The sequence below is a fragment of the Stomoxys calcitrans genome, chromosome 4 (genome assembly GCF_963082655.1).
Source record: "Stomoxys calcitrans chromosome 4, idStoCalc2.1, whole genome shotgun sequence".
Lineage (NCBI taxonomy): Eukaryota > Metazoa > Arthropoda > Insecta > Diptera > Muscidae > Stomoxys > Stomoxys calcitrans.
In genome coordinates this window covers 116,088,717-116,110,838 of record NC_081555.1, presented here as the reverse complement: position 1 = coordinate 116,110,838, position 22,122 = coordinate 116,088,717, and the positions used below count along the sequence as shown (strand labels likewise).

The window sequence follows — 22,122 nt, the reverse complement described above, 5'->3', positions numbered from 1 at the left end:
GGGACGTGTCAAATAATTTGGCATGGCTGCCCGTGTCGAATGCCTTCGATAGGTCCATCGCCACTAGGACCGTCCTATCACATGGCCTGGGCTGATTGAAGCCACGGCAAATGTGTGCGGTGAAGGCATGCAAAGCTGTTATTGTGCTATGCAGTCTTCGAAATCCATGTTGATGCCCGGCGAATGGAAAATTTCCTACGAGGCTCGGGAGGAGTAATGGCTCAATTCCATTCTGACAACATGACCTAGCAAACGCAAACGTTGCTACGACGACAACAGCAACGTTGATCATTGGTTATTTTCAAATTATTAATATAACGTCCCTGCACCATACATAAAATCGATTAAAGCTTATAGATATCGATTACTTAAAACACTAGCATCAATACAACCAGCCAAATCTTTTAATTTGATAAAGTTGCGCGTGCGGTTAGCTGTTTTTTTATTTTCGGTGTGATTACGGTTATTTTGAGCTTGAAATAACTATGAATTTAATATTAAACAACGAAATATGAAGTATTAAGTTTGTGCATAAGTTCTATAAATGTGTTCGCTCAATAGTTACCAAGTGATCGTCCAAACGTCTTCCTTATCTCGTCGTTCTTTTTCCCTAACGAGTAGCCTGTAAAGAAAACATTGAAGAAAGTTATGAAAGTTGGTGGAATCATAAACATACGACTAAATGTAGGTTAGTATTGTAATAAAATTAAATTTCTTAAAAATATTCCTGCTATAATATACGTGCTCTTGTCTTTTTTTGAGGTGTTACTTTGTGGAATTTGTGTGTGTTAAAGTTACTTTGGTTAACGGTTGTTTTGTTGCTGTGCTATCAAACAGAGTTAGCAGGTTAGTGAAATTAAAATGTATTTGTATATGTAAAAGCATATTTCATGTTACTTATCGATAAGATGAGAATATCGATTATTCAATACTCAGATAACAACTCTGTTTATACAGCCATATGCTTCAGTTTAATTAATTTGCGCGTGCGGTCGGTTGCTTTAATAATTTCGGTGTGATTGTGTGAATTTTGTAGTTAAAAACCTCTTTGTATTTAATTTAAAACATAACAAAACTTAATAACAAAATTGTGTGTATATTTTAAAAGTGTTTTTTTACGCAATACTTACCCATTATTGATCAACAATCTGTGTGCTTGGCTTGTTGCTTTTGCTTTCGTTAACGAGTATCCTGTGTAGAAATTTTTGACGGATTTTCGACATATCATAAATGTGAGACATATTATCGTTTTTTAAGATGAATTCGGAATGTTTTAGTACTTACTTTTACGGTTATATGAATATGTGTGCGATTTTGTTTTCTCCTGCCATTTGTCAAATTTGTGTGCACCTATCTATTGATGAGCAACATTTTCACAATGAATAACGGTTTATTGTTGCTGCTGTGTTCTCAAACACAGATGTCAGGTGAGTCAAATCAAATTGTATTTGTAAACTCATGGCTCTCACTGAAAAGAGAGAACTCTCGTAGTATATGTTAAAAAAAAGAAAACAACAACTCTTCGAGAGTTTTGTTCTTTAGTTTAAGAGTTATGTATTAAAACTTAAATTATATGACTTTTTTTACGAGTAGGTATGAAACATAGAAAACTTACAAGTAAATTACTAATATGCAAATTAATAGAAATACATAGTAGACCGTAGAAAGAGCTATGGGTTGTTCAAAAACATAGCACGTTTTTTTTCAATACACTTTCCGGCGCACAGTGGGCTAAACGAAAAAAAACACCCCAAAAATGTAAAGTGGACCGATAGGGACAATATGGGTATCAAATGGAAGGTAATGAAGACCGATCCGCCGATTAAGTGTCTGAGGCACATAATCCGATTTATTGGGCTCGTAAAATACGCATTTATTGTGCGATTTGGCCGAAATTTGGGACAGTGAGTTCTGTTAGGCTTTTTGACATCCGTGTCGTATATGGTTCAGATCGGGGTACATTTGGATATATTGGGTTGCCAAAAAGTAATTGCGGATTTTTTAAAAGAAAGTAAATGCATTTTTAATAAAACTTGAATAAACTTTAATCAAATATGCTTTTTTAAACTTTTTTTCTAAAGCAAGCTAAAAGTAACAGCTGATAAATGACAGAAGAAAGAATGCAATTACGGAGTCACAAGCTGTGAAAAAATTTATCAACGCCGACTATATGAAAAATCCGTAATTACTTTTTGGGCAACCCAATAGCTGCCCAAAAGATCAATATGGGGGCATAAATTATTCATTTTTTACCGGATTATGACGAAATGTGGTTTTACCCGAGGTGGTGGGTATCCAAAGTTCGGTCCAGCCTTTTTACATGTTTTTTAATAACTACGTCAATTTATAAGCTATATAATGGAAATTTTACGGAAATTGTGCCAGTAGTACTTACAATAGTATTTAATAGTGAAAACAGCATTACTTGAAAATTTACTTTTCTAGTATTTTAAATGCCGCGACCTCATTTATGGCTAGGATATGGTGAGACGTTCCTTGAATTATCGGGAACATGTCAAGCTTTAACTGAATGTAAAAAAACACCGTGAAAACTTTTGTCAAACTTTTATCAAAAAAATTGGCCATATTGGTGTCGGGGGAACGTGGTGGTTTGATATCGAAATAAGTGAAAATGGAAAAAAATTATAATGCTTCGATGGCCTAAATTTACGAACATTTAAAGTAAATAGGAGTAACTCTTTTGAAAAATGTTGCAAATTTTTAACAAAAAAAAAAAAAACTTTTTACGACAAACAAATTACATTTATTACGAAGTTTTTCTTTAATTGTAATCGTGTAACATTTCTCTTCAACGTATCAAACATTAGCCATAAGCGTAGCTAACTTTGTTTATTGTAAATCCTTTAAAAGATTTGCCTACGGTAAAAGACCTTTGTTTTGTTGTAAAACCAAAAACTCGTTGATTACAAAGGTGTTTCGGTAGCTGCAAATGATTATTCGTTTGCCGAACCAATAATTATTCTCTTGTGTCTATCCTACTGGAGAGAATGAGTGAGTTTTTGAGTGTATAGACGATGGGCAAAAATACAACACAACAACACGAAAGTCTGGACTTTAGTACTTTTTTTCCAACCAAAGAGTACCGTAGTACCCTCGCGACCGATTTAGTACCCTTTGATGTACTAAGAAGTTATTTTTAAGTATTCGGATGTTTTCGAGCTTTTATTTTTCTTAGGCCCATAAAAGCCACATTTATTATCCGATATTGCTGAAATTTAGGACAGTGAGTTGTGTTAGGCCCTTCGACATCCTCCGTCAATTTGGCTCAGATCGGTCCAGATTTGGATATAGCTGCCAAATAGACCGATCTTCCGATTTAGTGTCTTAGGCCCATACAAGCCACATTTATTATCCGATTTTGCTGAAATTTGGGGCAGTGAGTTGTGTTGGGCCCTTCAGCATCCTTTGTCAATTTGGCCCAGATCGGTTTAGATTTGGATATAGCTGCCATATAGACCGACCCTCCGATTTAGTGTCTTAGGCCCATAAAAGCCACATTTATTATCCGATTTTGCTAAAATTTGGGACACTGAGTTGTGTTAGGCCCTTCGACATCCTTCGTAAATTTCGTTCAGATCGGTCCAGATTTGGATATAGCTGCCATATAGACCGATCCTCCGATTAAGGGTCTTAGGCCTATAAAAGGCGCATTTATTGTCCGATGTCGCCGAAATTTAGGACTGTGGGTTAAGTTAAGCCCCTTGACATACTTCTGCATTATCGCACAGATCGGTCCAGATTTGGATATAGCTGCCATATAGACCGATCTCTCGGTTTTAGGTTTTAGGGCCATAAAAAGCGCATTTATGTCCGATGTTGCCAAAATTTGGGACAAAGAGTTGAGTTAAGCCCCTCCACATATTTCTGCAATTTGGTCTAGATCGATCAAGATTTGCGTATAGCTGCCATATAGACCAATCTCTCGATTTAAAGTCTTGGCCCAATAAAAGGCGCACTGACTTATGTTATGCTTTTCGACATCCGTGTCGTATATATTGGGTTGCCGAAAAAGTAATTGCGGATTTTTTAAAAGAAAGTAACTGCATTTTTAATAAAACTTAGAATAAACTTTAATCAAATATACTTTTTTACACTTTTTTTCTAAAGCAAGCTAAAAGTAACAGCTGATAACTGACAGAAGAAAGAAAGCAATTACAGAGTCACAAGCTGTGAAAAAATTTGTCAACGCCGACTATATGAAACTAACTACTAAAAGTACCAATATTTTGTTATATACAATTGAACAATGACTTTTACTTATTAGTATTTGGTCCAAATTGGCATTTTTTCATCTCTGCTGTGTAGGTACACAAGAAAATAATCCCTTGCAAGGCCATTGGCTTGCACATAATTGCAATTGTGTGGTCGTCAATTATATAGATACATTATCACAAACAATTTTGTTTTCCTTTTTTGTTTTGACTGAGCAAAGAGTCAGTATATTGAGCAGCTCCACCTATTGCTGATGGCAAACTCGAAAAGTGAAAATTTGTGAATTTCGCCTTAGGAACAAAACTGCTGGTATGTTCAATGACAAAAATCATTGGGGCAACAGACACATGGCGGCTAGGTAAAAGAAAACATGACAAGAATTTCTAAGGAACATATATTGTTTGGTAATATTAACCCGATAAAGAAATATCCATCCCAAGTGTGCATTGAATGTTTGAAAACAACATCTCCCATAAGTAATTATACCCACCATAATAGGATGGCGGTATACTAATCTAGTTATTCCGTTTGTAACACCTCGAAATATTGATCTAGGACCCTATAAAGTAGACATATTCTTGATCGTCTCGAAATTCTGGTTCGAACTAACCATATCCGCCCGTCTGTCTGACGAAATCACGATAGCAGTCGAACGCGTAGAGCTAGCTACTAGAATTTTTGCACAAATACTTAATATTGATGTAGGTCGTTGGGGATAGCAAATGGGTCATATCGGTTCAGATTTGGATATAGCACCCGATTTGGCTTCTTGAGCCCATGGAAGCCACAATTTTTGCCCGATTTGGCTGATATTTTGGATGTGGTGTTCTGTTATGACTCCTAACAATTGTGCCAAGTACGGTCTAAATCGGTTCATAACCTGATATAGCTCCCATAAAAACCGATCTCCCGATTTGACTTCTTGAGCCCTTGGAAGCCTCAATTTTCATCCGATTTAGCTGAAATTTTGAACATGGTGTTCTGTTATGACTTCCAACAACTGAGTCAAATAAGGTCCAAATCGGTCAAGATCCGGATGTAGCTCCCATATACACCAACCTCACGATTTCACTTATTGAGCCCCTGGAAGCCTCAATTTTCACTGACTGAAATTTGGTACATAGTATTCTGTTATAACTCCCAACAACGGTGTCCAGTACGGTCCAAATAGGTCAAGAACCTGATGTAGCTCCCATATAAGCCAATATTCCAATTTGACTTCTTGAGCCCATGAAAGCCACAATTTTTGTTCGATTTGGCTGAAATTGTCAACTGTGTCAAGTACGGTCCAAATAGGTCAAGTAACTGATATATTGGGTTGCCCAATAAGTAATTTAACTCTCATATAAACCGATCTCCTGATTTTAATTTTTGAGCCCATAGAAGCCACAATTTTTGTTTGATTTGGCTGAAATTTTGCACGTAGTGTTCTGTTATGACTCAACAACATCGTCAAGTACGGTCCAATTCGGTTTATAACAAGATATAGCTCCCATGTAAAGCGGTCTCTCGATGGTGGTGGTTTCCCAAGATTCGGCACGGCCGAACTTAGCACGCTTTTACTTGTTATAGCTAAGTCAGAACAGCGTGCCGCAGTTCGACACCTATTTACAGGGTATTATAACTTTGTGCATTTGTTTGCAACCTTAAGAAGAAGGAGAGCTAGACCCATTGATAGTTATGCCGATCAGTTTAGAATTACTCCCTGATTTTTACCTGTATGTATTCTTGTGATAAAGGTACACGTCGCCTTTGTTGTCCGATTGTCCTAAAATTGTTCCAATTCACGTTTTTCATTCAGATCAATTCAGTTTAGATTAAGCTCCTATATATGGCCTTTTAAGGCCGTAGAAGCTACAATATTGGTCCGATCTTCAGCAAAATCGGTCTAGATTTCGATATAGCTCCCATATATATCTTTCATCCGATATGGTCTTTTAAGGCCACAGAAGCTACAATATTGGTCCGATCTTTACCAAATTTAGCATGAGGTTTTTATTTGACATCCCAACACTTGTGCTAAATTTCTTCAAAATCGGTCTAAATTTAGATACAGCTCCTATATATATCTTTCATCCTCTAAAGTCTTTAGTAGCAACTATTTTGGCCCGATATTTCCAAATTTAGCATAAGGTGTTCTGTTCGAGGTCCCAATACGTGTGAAGAATTTCATCAGAATCATTTCAGATTTAGATATAGCTCCCATATATATCATAAAACCTATATGGCCTTTAAAGGCTGTAGTAGACAAAATTTTGATTTTATTGTAAGAAAATCAAAATTAAAGTCTGACTAGATTATGGCATAGATTCTTTGTTTTATAAGTTGTACACACGGAGGGTTTAGGTAGGGTATTATATAGTCGGCTGCGCCCGACTTTTGCCTTTCTTTACTAGTTTTTACTTGGCATAGTACCTCAGAAATGTCGCCAGCATTAGAAGGGGATAACTAACTAACCCAGTCATTCAGCGTCATAGGTGGACATGCTAACCACCACCAAGGATATAATAATCATCCTATTTCATAATAACTCTACTACTATATCCATGGTTATATCTATGTAAGGGCTGGTCTCGATCATAGTTTATTAAGTTCCCGAGAATACATATACAAGTAACAGTTTCATCGAAATCAGGGAAGAAATCCGCTGTTTATCGGATTAAGACCCAAAATCGGTCTTTATGACAGCTATAACTAAACGCCTGGGTTCGAATCCAGGCCAGACCATCAAAAAAATTTTTCAGTGGTGGTTTTCCCCTCCTAATGCTGGCAACATTTGTGAGGTACTATGCCATGTAAAACTTCTCTCCAAAGAGGTGTCGCACTGCGGCACGCCGTTCGGACTCAGCTATAAGAAGGAGGCCCCTTATTATTGAGCTTAGAGTGGAATGTACATGGGGAAATGCTATCTGAACCATATTCAGGTCGGATGTCAGGAGACCTAAAATAACTCACTGTTTCAATTTCAGCGAAATCGGGTAATAAATGCAGCTTTTGTGGGCTCAGACCCTTAAACGGCGGATCGGTCTACATGGCAGCTATATCTAAATATAGTCCGATCGGAACCATATTTTTGTCGGATATCGAGAGGCTTAAATCAACTCACTATTTCGAAATCGGGTAATAAATAAGGTTTTTATGGGCTTCAGACCCTTTATCGGGAGATCCGTCTAAAAGGCAGCTATATCCAAATATAGTCCGATCTGAATCATATTTGCATCGATTGTTGGGAGACCTAAGACTACTTACTGTTTCAAATTTCAAAGAAATCAAATAAAAAATAAAGTTTTAATGGGCTTCAGACCCTTTATCGGGAGATCGGTCTAAATGGCGGCTATATCTAAATATAGTCCGATCTGACCCATATTTAGGTTGGATGTCGGTATGATAAATTAACTCACTGTTTCAAATTTCAGCGAAATCGGGTAATAAATAAAGTTTTTATGGGCTTCAGACTCTTTATCGGGGATCCGTCTAAATGGCAGCTATATCTAAATATAGTCCGATCTAAACCATATTTGGTTCATATATCAGGAGGCCTTAAACTACTCCCTGTTTCAAATTTCAGCGAATTAGGATAAAAGCATTTATGGGTTTCGCACCCTTTACCGCCGGATCGGTCTATATAGCAGCTATATCCAAATATGGTCCGATTTGGCCCGTTCAAAAACTTAACCAGCGTGCATCAAAAAGACACAACTGTGCAAAATTTCAATATCAAAATTTCAAAGTGATTACAACAGACGAACGTACAGGCACACGGACATGATTAAATCGTCTTAGAATTTAACGGCGATCCGAAATATGTATACTTGTGGGGTCAGAATTTGATATTTCGATGTGTTGCAAACGGAATGCCTAAATGAATATACCCCCTATGGTGGTGGTTAAAAAAATATACATAAATGACAATATGTATATAGCGCTATTGTCCTATCCTATGCCCAATTATTTATAAAAAATATGAAAAGTCTGTATGTCCTGATTGCATCCTTCTGTACACATAAGAAGATGCATATTAAACTGGGACACATATAACCTAACAACAATATTGGCTATGATTGAAAATAGGATATAACAATTTATTGATTTGTTGTCCGACAAGAGTATTACTTTTCAATTAAGATGTATTTATAATTATGTTCTTATTTTCAATCCTATGGCCATTTATAGACTTGTGTTTATGCATATGCTCATACATATATGTATTTCATCCTTTTGAGCCTTACTACGTTTGTCGTTGTGTGTTGTTCAATAAAGCAAATTGAAATTAATTAAAATTGTCGTTCTACTTACTTCCAGTTCACAGCTGACAATACATAAACAAATTGCTAGTTTTAAATAGCAATATCGAGATATGAAGCCTTAAATTAAAGTATGTTAAAGTTTTTTTTGTAATTTAATACAAGAAGCATACAATTTAATTAGTATTGTTTTGTGGTAGTCAGCAATCAGTCCAACTTACTACATAACTTTTCAGCAAGAAACTTAAGAAGCAACCACATTTAGAAACCTTCCATGAACCTTGAAATTAACCTCAAAATGTAGTAAAAATAAACTCTAAACCGTTTTTTAAATGACAAGTTTTGCGTATGCAAAAAAAAACCTTTTAAAAGAAGTTTTTACTCCAGATTTTTGCGCTGGGTTGGTTTTTTGGTAGTTCCCAGTCAGAAAATTCAGTGGTAAAAACGGCTTCTAAAAGCCCCTATTGTTTAAATTAATATGGAAAGTCCATGAGGGTGAGACATTCCCTTTTCATATCCTTAATTAGGAGTTACAGCAGGCCTTATGCGGTAGGACCCTTTGAACAAATACCAACAAATCTCCGAAAATCTTTTCTTACTCACCACCATACGACAGGGAGGGCCGCTTCGCTGCGCCTTCTTTCACTCTCCTATTTTTTCTAAGCCCTATACCGTCACGTCTGGCAATAAGTCCTGTTTGGGGGTTCAGATATTTCCCGCCAATTTGGATATTATATTGGTGCTCTTCTCCCAAATACCTTTCTTTGGAGCCTTATATTGCTATGGTCGGTAAATATGTCCTGTATGGGGGTGTTTTTAGGGGTGAGGCGGATTCCCACTTATCAGATTCGAGCTCTAGTCTCAAATACCTTTCATTTGAGTCCCATATTGTCATTATTGGTTTATATTCCATTTGGCTGGTGGCTTTGAAGGTGGGGCGGCCCCCTTGATATCCCACCCTAAGTAAGGATACAAATATAAACAAAATAAATTTCGCTTAAATCACCCCACCCATCTCCGAGATCTGGCATTTTTGAAAATAGGTTAGGGGGAAGGTCCGCTCATTAAAGTTTGGATGTTAGATCTTCTTTATTCTCTTGGTTTTTTTAGGCGAAAGTAGATATCAGATTCATACTCCACTCCCAAAAACCACATTGGAGCTACATATTGCTATAGTCGGTATATATGTGTGGTTTAGGGGGAGTTTTTTGAGGTGAGGCGTCTCTACAACATTTTGCCATGAAACAGATACAGATTTGAGTCCCTTTTTGCCATAATTCACAAATATGTCCAGTTTGAGAGGTACGCATGGTGGGGCGGTCACCCACGTACTAAGCCCTGAAAAAATATCAACATCGTTCTCTACTCCCAAATTTCTTTAATTTGAGCCCCAATGCCATTGGTTAAGGGGGAGTTTATGGGGTGACACGACCCCCGAACTTTTGGCCTCAAAATTGGATACAAATTCGTTTTCTACTATCAAATACCCATTATTTATCGTCATAGTAGGCAGTCATAACCGGTTTGAAGCGAGTTTAGAGGCGGACCTTGAACTAATATGAGCATCATGCTAGAGCACGATTTTGTTTGAGGCCCATAATGCCAAGCATTTTGAAGTAGGCTATCAACATATTCAGGACTACGGGTCTCGTTCAGATTCACTCTAATTAATTTTTTTGTATTGGTTATCTAAAGGGTGATTTTTTTGAGGTTAGGATTTTCATGCATTAGTATTTGACAGATCACGTGGGATTTCACCGAACACTGATTTTGGTAATAAAATTCAATGATTTGCAAGCGTTGCTCGTTAGTAAGTCTATTCATGATGAAATGTCAAAGCATACTGAGCATCTTTCTCTTTGACACCATGTCTGAAATCCCACGTGATCTGTCAAATACTAATGCATGAAAATCCTAACCTCAAAAAAATCACCCTTTACATTAAAAATCATATTTCAAAGCAACCACTTGACATACGACATTCATAGAGGTCTGCAGGTCCTCCTGTGTCCATCCCAATTTGGGGGTAAAAAGTGTACTCTATTACCAAAGACCTTTTATTTATGTCCTATTCTATCCTGATTGGCCTTCATATATTATTCTATATTATTCAAATATTATTTTTAATTCCATTTTTTTTGGTACGATAGGGGGAGGGGTTTGCCCTCTGACACGTCCTTTCATTTGAGTACAATATATTCTCGGTCATCCTGTATGACAGTTTGGCGTTGCATTTAGTGTGAGCAGAGCGTCACTCCCCACGACGCTAAGGACCAAACCATAATTAGTTTGAGTCTTTTATTATCACGATTTACTGTCCTGCGGAACGGTAGGACGTGACCCAGATACCTTAATGGTATACAAACATTATATTCAAAATATACTGTCATAGAACATTCTTTTAATTGACATATTATTCCGATCGAACTAAACGTCCTATTGAAGGGTATATAGTGGGTGGGCCGGTCCCAGACTCTGTCCTAATTGTGCATACCAGATTTTTAGTTAACTCCCAAAGACCATTCATTCGATACCCATTTTGTGGCCTTCGACATTTATGCCCGTTTTGGGGTTGGGGAGGCCCCGAAGACACCTTGAACCAAAATCTTATAACAGATGTGTACTCAGCTTCCAAATATCTTTCGTTTGATACCCATATTGTCCCAATCGGTAAATATGTCCTGTTGAGAGGTTTTGGGTGGGGAGGCGCCTCAGACACCAAGGAATGTATTTTTATATGAGCATTGAACTCTACCTTTGAATAGCTTTCATTTGATATCCTTATTGTCCCAATCGATAAATTTGTCCTGCTGGTAAGTTTTGGGGGGTGGGGAGGGCCCTCAGACACAAAGGGTAACATTTTAATCCCAAATTCGTACTATACTCTTAAATACCTTTCATTTGATACCCATATTGCCCACAGCGGTGAAAGTGTCCTCGTGGGGCTTTTCTGGGTGGGGGACCCCCCCAAAAATTAAGAGTGAAATTTGTTTACTAAATTCGTACTCTACGCTTAAATACCTTTCATTTGATACTCATTTGATCGGTACACGGATATGTGTACCTATTGGGACAACTGCACACATGTCCGTTCGGGTGCGTTTTGAGATGGGGCGTCCCCTCAGGTTATTTTACCCCAAAATTTTTTCACCAATTTCGTGTTTTTGGGGTGCCATAAAGTGGCATACAAATTTTCGCTTAAATCGGTGCACTCATCTTCAAGACCTGGCGTTTTTGAAAATTGGGGTATGGGGGAGGGTCCGCGCCCACTTCAGATATCAAAAAATTTAGTACCCTATTTTCAAACTCTACCATCTGTGAAAATTTCGTAAAAATCGGTTCCGTTTTTGAGTCTATACGAAACAGACAAACAAACAAACAAAGCGCAACAATTTCGTTTTTATACCCACCACCGGAGGATAGGGGGAAAATTCATATTGTCATTCCGTTTGCAACACATCGAAATAGCCATTTCCGACTCCATAAAGTATATATATTGATCAGCGTAAAAATCTAAGACGATCTAGACATGTCCGTCCGTCTGTCTGTTGAAATCACGCTACCGTCTTTAAAAATGGAATTATTGAGCTGAAACTTTGCACAGATTCTTTTTTTTTATCCATAAGCAGGTTAAGTTCGAAGATGGGCTATATCGGACTATATCTTGATATAGTCCCCATATAGACCGATCGGCCGATCTAGGGTCTAAGGCCCATAAAAGCCACATTTATTATCCGATTCTGCTGAAATTTGGGACAGTGACTTGTGTTAGGCCCTTCGACATCCTTCGTCAATTTGGTTTAGATCGGTCCAAATTTGGATATAGCTGCCGTATAGACCGATCCTCCGAATTAGGGTCGTAGGTAGCTGAAATTTGGGACAGGGAGTTGTGTTAGGCCCTTCGACATTCTTCGTCAATTTGGCTCAGATTGGTCCAGATTTGGATATAGCTGCCATATAGACCGATCCTCAGATTTAGGGTCTTAGACCCATAAAAACCACATTTATTATCCGATTTTGCTGAAATTTGGGACAGTGAGATGTGTTATGCCCCTCGATATCTCCCTTTAATTTGGCTCAGATCGGTCCAGATTTGGATATAGCTGCCATATAGACCGATCCTCCGATTTAGGGTCTTAGGCCCATAAAAGGCGCAATCATTGTCCGTTGTCGCCGAAATTTGGGACAGTGAGTTAAGTTAAACCCCTTGACATACCTCAGCAATATGGCCCAAATCGGTCCACATTTGGATATAGCTGCCATGTTGACCGATATCCCGATTAAAAGTCTTGGCCCCATAAAAGGCGCATTTATAATCCGATGTCAAAAATTTGACACAGTGACTTCTGTTAGGCTCTTCGACATTCATGTCGTATATGGTTTAGATCGGTTTATTTTTAGTTATAGCTACTAAAGAGACTAATACAATTGAACAATGACTCGTTGTTATTAGTATTTGGTCCAAATCGGAACATATTTCGATATAACTGTTATGGGACATAAGGTATGCAATTTTCACAGGATTTTTATGAAATGTGGTTTACATATATGCATATATGTGGGTTTTGGGATGGGCATTTTGGGTCGATCCTCTAGCGACCCAGGTATTGCCGTGTGGATGTGACAATCACATTATAATGCTCTTAGGGGTATATTTAATGTGAGCGACCTTTACACCCATACTCATTATCATCCTCCTCTTCCTTTTCATATTAAATCTTCTATTATATAATAATGAAATTGTTGCGCTTTGTTTGTCTGTTCCGTATAGACTCGAAAACGGCTCAACCAATTTTCAAGAAATTTTTACAGATGGTAGAGCATGAGATCCGGTGAAATTAGGGTACTACATTTTTTGATATCCGAAGGGGGAGCGGACCCTCCCCCATACCCGGATTTTCAAAAACACCAGATCTCGGAGATGCGTGCACCGATTTAAGCGAAATTTCATGTGTGCCCCCTTATGGTATCACAAAAAAAGTTTTGGGGTCAAATAACCTTGGGGGACGCCCCATCCTAAAACCCATCATAAGTCATATCATCCGATATGACCTATTATGGCTGCAGTAGCCTTAATTGTCCATGCTCTTGCATTTGCCTAATAGTAGTAGGCAGATTAGAGGCCACCGTGGCGCAGAGGTTAGCATGTCCGCGTATGTTGCCGAACGCCTGGGTTCAAATCCCGACGTGAACATCAAAAAAAATTTTCAGCGGTGGTTATCCCCTTACTAATGCTGGATATATTTATGAGGTATTTTGCCATGCTAAAACTTCTCTAAGTGGTGTCGCTATGCAGCACGGCCTTCGGGCTTAAAAAGGAGGCCTCTTATCATTGAGCTTAAAATTTAATCGGATTGCACTCATTGATATCAGAGAAGTATCCCCTGTTCCCTAATGGAATGTTCCTGGGAAATTTTGTTTAGTTAGTTAGTAGGCAAACTCGGTGGTGTAGGATATTACATAGTCGGTCCCGTCCGTCTTTTGCCTTCCCGTCTGGTATCATTTAAAGTTGATGATATTTGGTTGTAGAAGGAAATACATCATTGTTAAAAGTTATATACGTACATTGTAACATACATATGTGTCTACAAACGCCCACTGGGAAAGCGAGGCATTCGTAAAGAGTTTATTTTCGATTTTGAAACTATTTTCTCTCCTTCCGACTGCATCGTCGTATATTACATATTCACTTTACAGATCGAAATCCATTTTTTGTTTCTGTTCACCACTTGAATATGCATTCGAATGTACAAACATGGAGTGGATGTTTAGTCCTTTTTCTCTTCTCTTCACTTCAAATTGAATTGGATTGTATTGCATTTTAAGCCTGGTGAATACTTGAGTGAGTTTTTGTGGCGAATTGGGCAATTGCATCTAAACTATCGTACATTCATGCCCGCACACATAAATGAACATTTATCAATAGATGTTGTTGATAACACTAAATAGAAATTTCTGAGGTAACTTTTTGGTAGAAATGTACATGTAGGGAAACTTATTGATTTTTAACAAAAATTTAATTTTAGCAATTTGTTGGTGTAGTCGCACATGTGACAATATTGTATAAATTTTTGTATTAATAAATTTAATGTTTTTTAAATCCTCCAACCTAGAATGGGGTGTCACTAACTTCGACATTCCGTTTGTAGCAGATATTTAGCAAAAACTTAATTTTAGGAATTTGATGGTGTAGTCGCATTGTATAGATTATTGTACTAATAAATGTAGCTTAATACCCTCCTCCGAAGGATGAGGGGTATACTTTTTTCGTCATTCTGTTTGTAACACATCGAAATATTGATGTGAGACCCAATAAAGTATATATATTCTTGATCGTCTTGACATTTTAAGTCGGTTTACCCCTGTCCGTCCGTCTGTCGAAAGCACGCTAACTTTCGAATAAAGCTAGGCGCTTGAAATTTTGCACTAATACTTCCTATTAGTGTAGGTCAGTTGGGATTGCAAATGGGCTGCATCGGTCCACGTTTTGATATAGCTGCCATCTTGAATTCTAAGCATCTAGAATGCCCAATTCTTATCCGATTTGGCTGAAATTTTGCATGGAGTTTTTGTTTTATCTTCCAACAACTATGCTAATAATGGTCCAAATCGGTTCAAAACCTGATATAGCTCCCATATAAACAAATCTCGGTTCTTGATTTCTTGAGCCGCTAGACGGCGCAATTATTATCCGATTTGGCAGAAATTTTGCATGAAATGTTTTGTAATAATTTTCGGTTCATAACTGATCTCGGATCCTGACTTCTTTCGCCGCTAGATGGCGCAATTATTATCCGATTTGGCTGAAATTATGCATGTAGTGTTTTTTTTATAACATCCAACAACTATGCCAAGTATGGTTCAAATTGATTAATAACCTTGTATAGCTTCCGTATAAACCAATTTCGGATCTTGACTTCTTGAGACGCTAAAGAGTACAATTATTATCCGATTTGGCTGAAATTTTGCATGAAGTGTTTTATTTTTAACTTTGAAAAACTGTGCCAAGTATGGTCTTAATCGCTTCATAACCTGATATAGCTCCCATATAAACCGATCTCGGATCTTGCCTTCTTGAGCCGCTAGAGGGCGCATTCATAACCTGATATAGCTGCCATATGAACCGATTTTGGTGATTTTGACTTCTCGAGCCACTAGAGGACGCAAATATTACCTGATTCGGCTGAAATTCAGCATGAAGTGTTTTGTTATGACTTCCAACAACTATACCAAGTATGGACTAAATTGGGTCATAACTTGATATATCTCCCATATAAACCGATCTCTCAATTATACTTCGTGAGCCACTAGAGGGCGCAATTCTTATCCGATTTGGATGAAATTCTACACAATGGTCTCCAACAGCCAAATCAAGTATGACCCCAATCGGTTCATAGCTTGATATAGATCGAATAGCATAGAAATTATTATCCATTTTCCTTTGTTTGCCCATAAAAGATATCGGGGAAAGAACTTGACAAATGCGATCCATGGTGGAAGGTATATAAGATTCGAACCGGCCGAACATAGCATGCTTTTACTTGTTTTTTTATATCCTCGTAACCAAGGATGGGGTGCCACTAACTTCGAAGTAGATGTAATATGGTGGGTCAATGTATTTGGGCCAAAAACATTTACCCAGCATAATCAACGTAAATTCTACAACAAGTTTTGCCAAAGAAACTTTTCCGAGGAATTTCCATTGCCTCAGATTTTTAACTACAAAGACCGATAGATAGACGGACAAACAGACGCACAGACAGTTGGACAGGCAGACGGACAGACAGATGGACACAAAGAGAGACAGAAGGACAAGAAGGACATGCAGACGGACAGACAGACTGATTGACACACAGAGAAACAGAAGGACAGGCAGACGGACAGACAGACAGACGGACAGTAAGACGGACGGACAGGCAGACAGACGGACAAGCAGAGGGACTTAGCTTTATTGAATCAGAAAGTGATTCCGAGTCAATCAGTATACTTATCAATGGGTCTGGCTCTCTTTCTTCTGGGTGTTGAACACAAATGCACTAAGTTATCTGTATCAGAGCAGTGGAGTAGGGTATTAATACTGATTTTGTTATTAAAAACCAGAAGTTCGAGTTTGATTTTAAGCCACTTATCGTTATACAAACCTTTTTATACCCACCACCATAGGATGGGGAATACTTAGTCATTCCGTTCGTAACACCTCGAAATATGATCTACGACCCAATAAAGTATATATATTCTAAATCGTTTCGACATTCTGAAGCGATATAGCCATATCCGTTCGCCCGTCTGTCGAAATCACGATAGCGGTCGAACGCGTAAAGCTGGCCGCTTTAAGTTCTGCACATATACTTCCTGTTGATGTAAGTCGTTGGGGATTGCAAATGTGTCATAATGGTTCAGATTTGGATATTGTCCCCATACAAAGCGATCCCCCGATTAGATTTCTTGAAGCCTATCAATTTTCATTAGAATTGGCTGAAATTTGAAATAAAGACTTCTGTTATGATTTCCAATATTCATGATCCGAACCGCTCCATAAACCCATATAGCCCCCATATAAACCGATCCCCGTTTTTGACTTCTTGAGTCCCCAGTGGCCTCAATTTTCATCAGATTTGGCTGAAATTTGGAACAAAGTTTTGTGTTATGACTTCTAACATCCATGCCAAGTACAATCATAGTCGGTCTTTAAACTGATATAGTCCCCATATAAACCTATCCCCAGATTTGACTTCTTGAGCTCCTAGTAATTTTTATCCGAATTGGCTGAAATTTGGAACAAAGTTTTGTGTTGTGCCTTCGAACATCCAGCCAAGTACGATCCTAGTCGGTCTATTAACTGATATACAATAGCTCCCATATAAACTGATCGCCGGATTTTACGTCTTGAGCCCCTGGAAGCCTCAATTTTCATCCAATTTGGCTGAAATTCGGAACAACGACTTGTGTTATGACTTGAAACATCCATGCTAAGAACGATCCTAGTCGGTCTATAAACTGATATAGCCCCCATATAAACCGATCACTGGATTTGATAAAGAAGTATCGGGAAAAAGGAGAGAGGAGAAACGTCTATTCCGCAGAAAGAAGAAGAAAAAGGAAAGACGCGAGCCTTTCCTTTTTTTTAAATGTACAGGAGTCAGAATGAAGTCCGGAAATTCTACCAAAGAATCAAACTTCAAACCGATGACTTTGGTACATGCACATACTCCTGCAAAGAAGGAAATCAGGTAACTGATAAAGATAGTGTGCTGAGGATATGGAAATATCATTTTACCCAGCTGCTAGTATCCGACGATGGCGGCGAAGAGGATACCGCAGAACCAATCCCTGATGATGGTATAGAATATTTAGCTCATAGTCAGAATGAGGCCCAAATAGCTGTGGCCCGATTGAAGAACAACAAGGCAGCAGGAGGCGACGAGTTTCACGCTGAGCTATTTAAAATCGGAGGTGCCAAGCTGATAATGGGTACCGACCCCTAATATCGATGTTGCCGACATAGGCGAGCAGCATGTGTTGTCTTGTGAGTAGTGTGCCATATCTATTCACATCTGCGTGTGTTCTCTTTAATCTCCAGCAGGGTATTAAAGAGAACACACGATAAGCTGTCTCTCCTTGTCTGAAACCTCACCTGGTATTGAATGGTTCGGAGAGATTCTTTCCTATTCTTACTGCAGAATGTGCTTCAGCAAGTGTCATCCTGCAGAGTCTCAATAATTTTGTAGGTGTACCAAACTCAGACATGGCTTGAAATACCTTTGAACGTATAGAGCTATCGAAAGCGTCTTGATAGTCAACAAAGAGATGGTAGGAGCTGATTTTGTCCTTTTTGTTTCATTCCAGGGTAAATATCCGCAAACTCTTCCTCAACCTATCCTAACCTAATGCCTCTGAACATTGTGGCTAGATAAATTGCTGCGACCACTGCTCTGAGGCCAACGGTTTTTTCTCTTTGGTCATGTGGCTGCTACGGACACTGTGTTATCTTCGATACAATGCCCGATGTTCCAGGCAGTGTCGATTAGACAATGCCTAGGCCTATTTTTGACAAAAAAGTACTGTACTGTTCTGTTCTACTGTTCCTGATAGAACCGATTGGAACTGCAATACCCTGGTAATAGAAGCTGCATAGACTACTATAATAATGGTTTCAAACTAGACAACCAGTTGAGCCTTTGTACTGAAGAACTCGGACTGGTCATATCGACGATTGGTATAAAAATCTCCTCGGACAGCCAGGCAGCCATTAAATCTTTGGGGAATATATTTCTGAATTCAAGAATCGATGGCCGCATTTCTCTCAACGAGATGGCTGAACATTTAAAAATTCGTCTGTTATGGGTACGGGGCCACAGAGATATCCCACAGAACTGTAAAGCAGACGACATTGCGAGACTAGAAACTACCTTTCACATTCCAAGGGAATTGGAATCTGTTGGTATGCCTCTAGCAACATGTAAGGTAAGCCTTTCAGGATTAGGGCCGAAGGGCAACGAATGATAGATGGTCACAAAGGCCGGTTGTGAACATTCGAAAATTATGTGGCCTAATATAGACTTGAAGAGGTCTACCACCTTGCTGTCACTGGCTAGAACAGACGTCTTAGTCGTAGTGTGCTTCATAACAGGCCACTTTCTGATCGGAAAACATGCTTACAGACTGAAGGTTGCCAGTAACAACTTTTGCAGAAGCTGTGAGGACGCCGAGAAACAAGATACTAGAACATCTGAAGTGTGTGTCCCACACTGAGAACTTGTCTGAATCAGCGGACGTAGACATTCCCAAGTTTTTGGACTTTTTTAAGCGATCTGGATGATTCAGTGGTGGGAACTAGAAGGAATTTTCCATCTCCTGTTTCTGTGGAGGCTGCCGTAGCGCCGAGGTTAGCATGTCCGCCTATGAAGCTGAACGCTAGGGTTCGAATCATGGCGAGACCATCAGAAAAAATTTTCAGCGGTGGTTTTTCCCCTCCTAATGCTGGCAACACAAATGTAAGGTACTATGCCAGGTAAAACTTCTCTCCAAAGAGGTGTCGCACTGCGGCACGCCGGTCAGACACGGCTACAAAAAGGAGGCCCCTTATCATTGAGCTTAAAACTTGAATCGGACTGCACTGATTGCTATGTGAAAAGTTTGCCCCAGTTCCTTAGAGGAATGTTCATGGGCAAAATTTGCAATTTGCAATTTGTTCCTGTGGTATCATAATATATGAAAACGTTTGAGGAGATGCAGTCTGCCACTTTAACCTAACCTAACCTGTCCTGCAAAAGCTGTGAGGACGCCGATAAAGAAGATACTATTGGGTTGCCCAAAAAGTAATTGCGGATTTTTTAAAAGAAAGTAAATGCATTTTTAATAAAACTTAGAATGAACTTTAATCAAATATATTTTTTTTACACTTTTTTTCTAAAGCAAGCTAAAAGTAACAGCTGATAACTGACAGAAGAAAGAATGCAATTACAGAGTCACAAGCTGTGAAAAAATTTGTCAACGCCGACTATATGAAAAATCCGCAATTACTTTTTGGGCAACCCAAAACATCTGCAGTGTGTGTGTCCCACACTGACAGTTAGAAGGAGTTACACTTTGGGTTCTTATTTCTTTGAGAATTTGTCTGAATCAGCGGCAACGGTAGGAACTAGAAGGAATTTTCCATTTCTTGTTCCCATGGTATCACAATGCACGAAAACGTCTGACTGAGTCTGATAGAGACCGCCACTTTAACCCAACCTAACCCGTCTATGGAAATCAAATTTAGACAAAATTTCAATGCAAATTAAATTTCAACAAAATTCGCAATGAAATCTAATTTCAATTCATTTTTTTTATGAAAATCCAATTTTTCGATTTTTCACCCGATTTGGGTTTGGGTTCTAATTTCTTTGCAAACTTATCGGATTTAGTTGATGTTAACATTTGCAAGTTCTTGCGCTTTTTAAAGCAATCTGGTTGTTTTGATGGTAGAAACTAGAAGGAGTCTTCCTTCTCCTGTTCTTGTTATATCACAATGTACGAAAACGTTTGAGTGAGTCTGATGGATGCTGCTACTTAAACCTAGTCCGTCTATGGAAATAAAATTTAGCCAACTTTTTTATGGAAATCAAATTTAGACAAATGAAAACTAGATTTGGATAAAATTCCCATGAAATCAAATTTCAATAAAATTTTCTATGATTTTACAATTCTTATCCAACAAAATTTAGATAAATTGGCGATGGTCTAAAGTTCTGCTCATATATACTTCCAAAGACTCAAATCATTCCATTAAACTCCAATATCCTTAAACTAAATAAATAAAGTCATCCCCCTTTGAGGTAAGCTACGAACAGCTTTTGGCCCTCAAACTCCGCCCCCCACGAAATGCGCAACAGTATGTGCAGCTCAATTTCAATCAATTTGTAAATAAATATTCCACATTCAGTATGTCAATGTAATGGCCGCGTGCACATTTTTATTGGCTTTACTGAACTGAATTTTCTTTTTTAAACATTTCAATTTCATCAAATAAAAGTCCTTGTGGCAGACCATTAAAGCTTATAATTCATTAAATGGTAGTTAATGGAAAATATGCGTGCTCTAATTGGTTGTGCCAGCGCATTTGAAACATGGATATAAAATTTAATAAATCAAATGTCATCAAGGGTGAGATTAAAAGTGTACAAGTGCACAATTTATGGCAGTTGGTAAATAAATCAATGGGGACATATAGCACATGTGTTTTTCTGCTAAGCCATGGGGGATAAATATTTTTATATATTTAATTTAAATAATTCATAAGGTTCTTGGTAAAGGGATACAGAAATAAATGTTAAACTGGCAATAAATTTTTGCGATAATCGAATTGTGACAATTACAAGAGATTATTTTATTTTTGCTACCATATATGTGAGATAAGATAAATTCCGAATTAAACTAGTGGAGACACAAACCACTGACCTAACAGCCCTCTGTTATTGGCATTAGCAGAACACTGTAAAATAATTTTACACACAATTAATTTGTGACTACGAAAAAACTATATTGGTTTATGAAAACTTAATTTCAAACACCCTCCACCATGGATCGCATTTGCCGAGTTCTTTTCCCGGTACTTCTTTTGCCGGTATCTTGTGCCATTGGAGCTATATTAAGTTATGGTCCGATCCGGACCATAATTGAATTAAATTTTGGAGACCATAGTAGAAGTCGTTGTTTAAAATTTCAGCCAATACGACTAAGAATTGCGCCATTAAGGGGCCCAAGAGGGAAAATCGGGAGAACGGTTTATACGGGAGCTGTATCAGGCTATAGACCGATTCAGACCTTATTTAACACGTTTGCCGAAGGTCATAGGAGAAGCCGTTGTACAAAATTTCAGCCAAATCGGATTATATTTATGTCCTATACAGGCTTAAGAAGTCAAGATCCCAGATCGGTGAATATGGGAGCTACATATGGACCGATTTGAACCATATTGGAACACATTTTGTGGAAGTTATAACAAAACACGTCAATGAAAACTTCAGCTTAATCGAATAGGAATTGCGTCCTCTTAAGGCTCAAGAAGTCAAGATCCACGATCGGTTTATATGGCAGCTATATCAGGTTGTGGTCCGATTTGAACTTTACATAGCACAGTTGTTGAAAGTTGAAACAAAATACG

At 38.2% G+C, this 22,122-nt stretch overlaps 1 protein-coding gene across 1 annotated transcript in view; it reads left to right on the top strand.

Moving 5' to 3' along the window:
- Positions 1-1,114: 1,114 nt before the first annotated feature.
- LOC106081960 (uncharacterized) overlaps positions 1,115-22,122 on the top strand; it is a 612,487-nt gene continuing 591,479 nt past the window's right edge. The window contains exon 1 of the mRNA XM_059367731.1: positions 1,115-1,427. The gene's annotated coding sequence lies outside the window, so the exon portion shown is untranslated. The remainder of the gene's footprint in view (positions 1,428-22,122) is intronic.